The following is a 4,876-nucleotide window of genomic DNA, read 5'->3' on the forward strand; positions in this document are numbered from 1 at the left end:
TATGTGGCTTGTTCTAGTTAAAAACATCTGATTATGAGCCATTATTTGTTTAAACTGCCGTAAGCAAACACAGTAATTTATTTATATTTTTAATCCAGCAGTTGATTATGAAGCTTGTGGTTTACCCAGAGTTATTTTGAAACTTCTGCGCTCTGCTCTGTTTTTTGGCCCAGTGACTATTTCATTTACGAGGGGTGCTCTGCTGCAACAGAAGGCAGTGGAAATTCTAGGTCCTCACCGTCGACGGTACCTGTTGGGGTCAGCCATACAGGTCGGCTGGAAGTGACGGTAACTCAGCTCCCCTGGCACCAAATCTCTCCCCTGCTCCCTCCCTTCAGGGTGTCTGAGGCTTCTACCACCCCGTCTTCCCTTGCCTGGGTTATCAGTTTAAACTGCACCGGGAAGGGTCACACACACATCATTTCCTATAATGCAAGTTAATTCACCGTTTTACCTAGCACTCCAACACCTGGAGAGAGGCGATTTCCCAGGAAACAGGACTCGGGGTACATTTCTTCATTTGGGGCTGGGAGTGCGATTAGTGGTTAAGGAGGATTCAGAGGACATTAAAGGAGGTGTTCAGTGACTTACATTACTATCAAAACATCAATCAATCAGATGGGTTCTAGGTGTAAATACCAAACAGAGAGAAAAATCCATCTTGAGCAAGTCTGTTGCCCCGACTTTATCATAATTTATACGATTTAGCTACAAATAGGGTAATGGTGTCATCTTCTTTCTTTCACTTTGGGCCCCCCAAAAGAAGAGCATGTTGCAAAATCGTTTTCGTCTCCAAGAGGTGGCTGTAACCCCTACACAACCCAGTTTATGGGGATTTGGCGTGAACACGTCATTTTCTTGAGATGTGGGTTTATTTCGGGGGTGGGGGGTGTTGTACAGTTACATCCAGAAGGTTTTCGGGCGCGCACAGAAAGAGCTCTGCTTCAGGAGCAGGTCTCCGTGGGCGACGCTCGCGGCGCGTTCCCCATGCTGGGCCTCGGTCAGGTTCGGAGTCGGGGTTCGATCCCCAGACAAAGTGGCGCGCTGGAGGCACTGCGCCCTCCCGGCCCTCCGGCGCCTGCGCAGTAAACACGCGGATGAGTCCGGCTCCGCCGGGCATTCCTAGCGCCTGGGGGCGGGGTGGGCTCCCGATCCCTCCCTCGCCGAGCTCCAGGCGCGCGGCAGGAGTGCTCGGGAGCCGGTCCTCCCTGCGTCCGAGACTGCTGGCTGCACGGTGTCGCAGTGCACAATGGAAGCAGCTTAAGACGGGGGTGGGAAGGGCAGAAACACGCTACAGAAACACTAACTAAAATAAACTCTTCAGAGTCTCCTATAGTAATTTGACTATCGCTAACTAAACTGAATGAATGCCTATACCAGAAATAGGATCCGCGGCTGGGGGATGTAGCTCAGTGGTAGAGCGCGCGCTTCGCATGTGTGAGGTCCCGGGTTCAATCCCCGGCATCTCCAACCAGCCGCTTACACATTTTCGTTTTCCGCTCACATCCTAGAAACTGTATATCCCATTACTTGTGCATACGTTTTGCTCACATACTCTAGGGCGCCCAAAAGTAATCTAAAAGAGAGGCCGAAGATAACAGCGAAGCACAGGGAAACAGCCTTTTCCATTGCTTAAAAGTGAAACGGGAAACTAGCCTTGATTCATCCTTCTTCATTTGGGGAAGGCCGACGACTGGATGTTGTTATTAAACTTGTTTTGGGGGACCTGAGACTGGGAGAGAAAAAACGTGAAGCTCTGCATTGGCCGGGAATCGAACCCGGGCCTCCCGCGTGGCAGGCGAGAATTCTACCACTGAACCACCAATGCTTACAGTGCTGTGTTCCTTCCACACCTTTCCAGAACATATATTTCTATGTGCATAGTAATTCTTTTCTGCTTGTAATTATATATTTATGCATTCAATATTAGAGAAATTAGTGGAATTTTTAACTAAATATTTATCATAAAATATTGGGAAAACATTAACATTTACAAAAAAATCTCATTATATTAACTTCAGTTGAACTTTAAGAGGAGATTCTTCTGAAGCTGTCTTTGGTGACGGAGGCAAATGAAAATTTTGTTGTCTGTACCTAGCTGTATCTTCAGATATTTAGATAATTTATAACCACCTCCTCCTTTTTTCCTTTATTATCTTAGCTATTCAGACAAATACATGATGATATTTGTCAGGGATTGGGAGTAGGGAAGAGGGGGTAGCGAAGGGGAACTGGGACCCTGATCCAAATTATAGAAGTAAATTGGAACTACGTGATCTGTATAGGGAACTTTGAAGCCTTGGTGATTCTAGCCAGGTGACCTAAATTCTCTAAACTGCCCCTTCCTTCATAGTGAATGACTTGATCCTGGGACCCCTTTCAACTCAGTATGAGTTTGATCTCTTTCCCTTAGTTTCCATAGAAAGTAAAACTGCAAACCATACAACAAAGATACATGATGGGGAGAAAGTAAAGTGAAGGAAATGCATTTATGGAAATGAATCTAAATATAAGATAGAAGGCTCTGGATTTAGGCATCATTGGCCCTTTATCTCTGAGAGGGAAATTCCCAACAATTTGCAGGATCTTGGATGGCCAAGGAGGATTTTGGAGAAAAATATGAGAAAATAACAGTAAACACATAGCAGTTACTATGTGCTGGGCTATGTAAGTACGTTACACAAGGACTTCAACCCAGTGAGGGAGGTATTATGATTTCCCTAACTCAACAAATAAGGAAACTGAGACTCTTAGAGGCAAGATTGGAAAACGTGCAGTATCACTTTTAACGTCTTGGATGCTTAGCCACTGCCCTGTTCTGCCTACAACAGAATAAATCTATGTGTACTTGCACCAGAAATACTGTGTATAGCTCAGGACATTATATATCAAGAATTGTAGAGTGGAGTTAGAGAAAGCTGATAAAGACTATTGTGGCAATGTAAGGAATTCTACATTAAGCTTTATTTTTAAGGACTCTTTAGTGTGTGGATGTGGAACAAAATTTGAAGACAAATACATTACAGAATTATAAAGACATAAAAGATATGAAGAGATTAGGGAATCAGGAAATCTGGACTATAATCCTAAGTAACCTGTGGCAGAACAAGGTCAAATCATTTTACCTTTCCAAACCTCAGTTCTTTAAAATGAGAGAACTGGAGAAGAGATGTGGGTTTTGTTATTGTTGTTGTTTGTTTATTTGATTATTGAGATAACATTGGTTTATAACATTATATAAATTTCAGCTGTATACCATTATATTTCGATTTCTGTGTAGACTACATCATGTTCACCTCCCAGAGACTAATTACCATCCATCACTTTACACGTGTGCCCCATTACGCCTCTCTCCCTTCCCCTCTGGTAAACGCCAATCTAGTCTCTGTATCTGTGTGTTTGTTGTTGTTGTTTTTATCTTCTATTTATGAGTGAGATCATACAGTATTTGACTTTCTCCGTCTGATTTATTTCGCTTAGCATAATACACTCAGGTTCCATCCATGTTGTTGCAAATGGCAAGATTTCATCTTTTTTATGTCTGAGTAGTATTCCATCGTGTATATATACGACATCTTCTTTATTCATTCATTCATTCATGGGCACTTAGGTTGTTTCCAAGTCTTGGCTATTGTAAATAATACTGCAATGAACATAGCAGTGCAAATATTTTTTTGACTTAGTGTTTTTGTGTTCTTTGGATAAATACCCAAGAGTGGAATAGCTGAATCACATGGAAGTTCTAGTCTTAATCTTTTGAGGAATCTCCATATTGTTAGTGGCTGCACCAGTTTACATTCCCACCAGCAGTGTAGGAGGGACATTCTGAAGGGCTCTAGCTTTCCAGAAGGCCCCCAAGGCCATTGGCTAGTAGGGCCTCATTTTCTTTGTCCAGCCCCCTCACCTCCACCAGCTCATTTTTTTTTTTTTTTTCTGCTTAAGGCAGATTGTCCCTGAGCTAACATTTGTGTCAATCTTTCTCTACTTTGGACCAGTCTTCCTCTACTTTGTATATGTGTCGCTGCCACAGCATGGCTTGAAGAGCTGTGTAGGTCTGTGCCCAGGATCTGGACCACGAACCCAGGGCCGCCGAAGCGGAGTACTCAAACTTAACCACTACGCCACTGGGCCGGCCCCCAACACCAGCTCATTTTTAAACTCTCCTATTTATTTGCATTTGTTTGATGAGTTACAAGTCTGAAATAAAAAATTTTGAAAAGCCCTGAACTTAGTCATTAGTAAATGACCTAAGTTCCTCTGAGCTCCAAAATGTTGTGATTCAAAATAAAAAACAATCTAAAAAAACCCTTGGCATGAGAAACACTACCAAAAGTTTAAAACAGGTGAAAGGAATCAAATAAGAAATCTGGTCTAATGGCAAACATTATTAGTGGCCTACCAAAGGACATTTACTTTCTTTCTTACCAAAAGTCAGGATGAGTCTACTTAGCCCCGGGGACAAATGTGGTGTGCTAAGTCAGTTATTCCATTTTCTTTTCCAAAGATTGATCTGGGATGGGTTTTTTGACAGTTCCTGCCAATGAGAGGGAGGTATAGTCAGCTAGGGGCTTCTGGGAAAGATGGTATGAAAGATCTCTTTTGCTCTTTCTTTCCTGCCTGTAACGCTGCTATATGAGGTATAATTCTTGGAGCTGCCTCAGCCGTCTTGTGAGTTCCATCTTGTGAAGGAAGACAGGATGACCCAGCAGAAAGAAAGAAAGAGATACTGCACCATCCTGGGATTTTCTTCATGCAGACTTTTGGTTGGTAAGATTTTAAAAATTTTTATTGTTTAAGCCCTATTGAGTTAGACATTTTGTTACATGCAGCCAAAAGCATGCAGTGTATGTGTGTGTGTGTATGTGTGTGTGTCCAG

At 42.9% G+C, this 4,876-nt stretch overlaps 2 non-coding genes across 2 annotated transcripts; one reads left to right on the plus strand and one right to left on the minus strand.

The window, feature by feature from the left end:
* The first annotated feature begins 1,398 nt into the window (after nt 1-1,398).
* Nucleotides 1,399-1,470, plus strand: TRNAA-CGC (transfer RNA alanine (anticodon CGC)). The gene has a single exon. It is a non-coding gene; the product is annotated as a tRNA-Ala (tRNA).
* A 287-nt stretch (nt 1,471-1,757) lies between these two features.
* TRNAG-GCC (transfer RNA glycine (anticodon GCC)) lies at nt 1,758-1,828 on the minus strand. The gene has a single exon. It is a non-coding gene; the product is annotated as a tRNA-Gly (tRNA).
* Between the last annotated feature and the right edge of the window lie 3,048 nt (nt 1,829-4,876).

This window comes from Diceros bicornis, chromosome 10, assembly GCF_020826845.1.
Source record: "Diceros bicornis minor isolate mBicDic1 chromosome 10, mDicBic1.mat.cur, whole genome shotgun sequence".
NCBI lineage: Eukaryota > Metazoa > Chordata > Mammalia > Perissodactyla > Rhinocerotidae > Diceros > Diceros bicornis.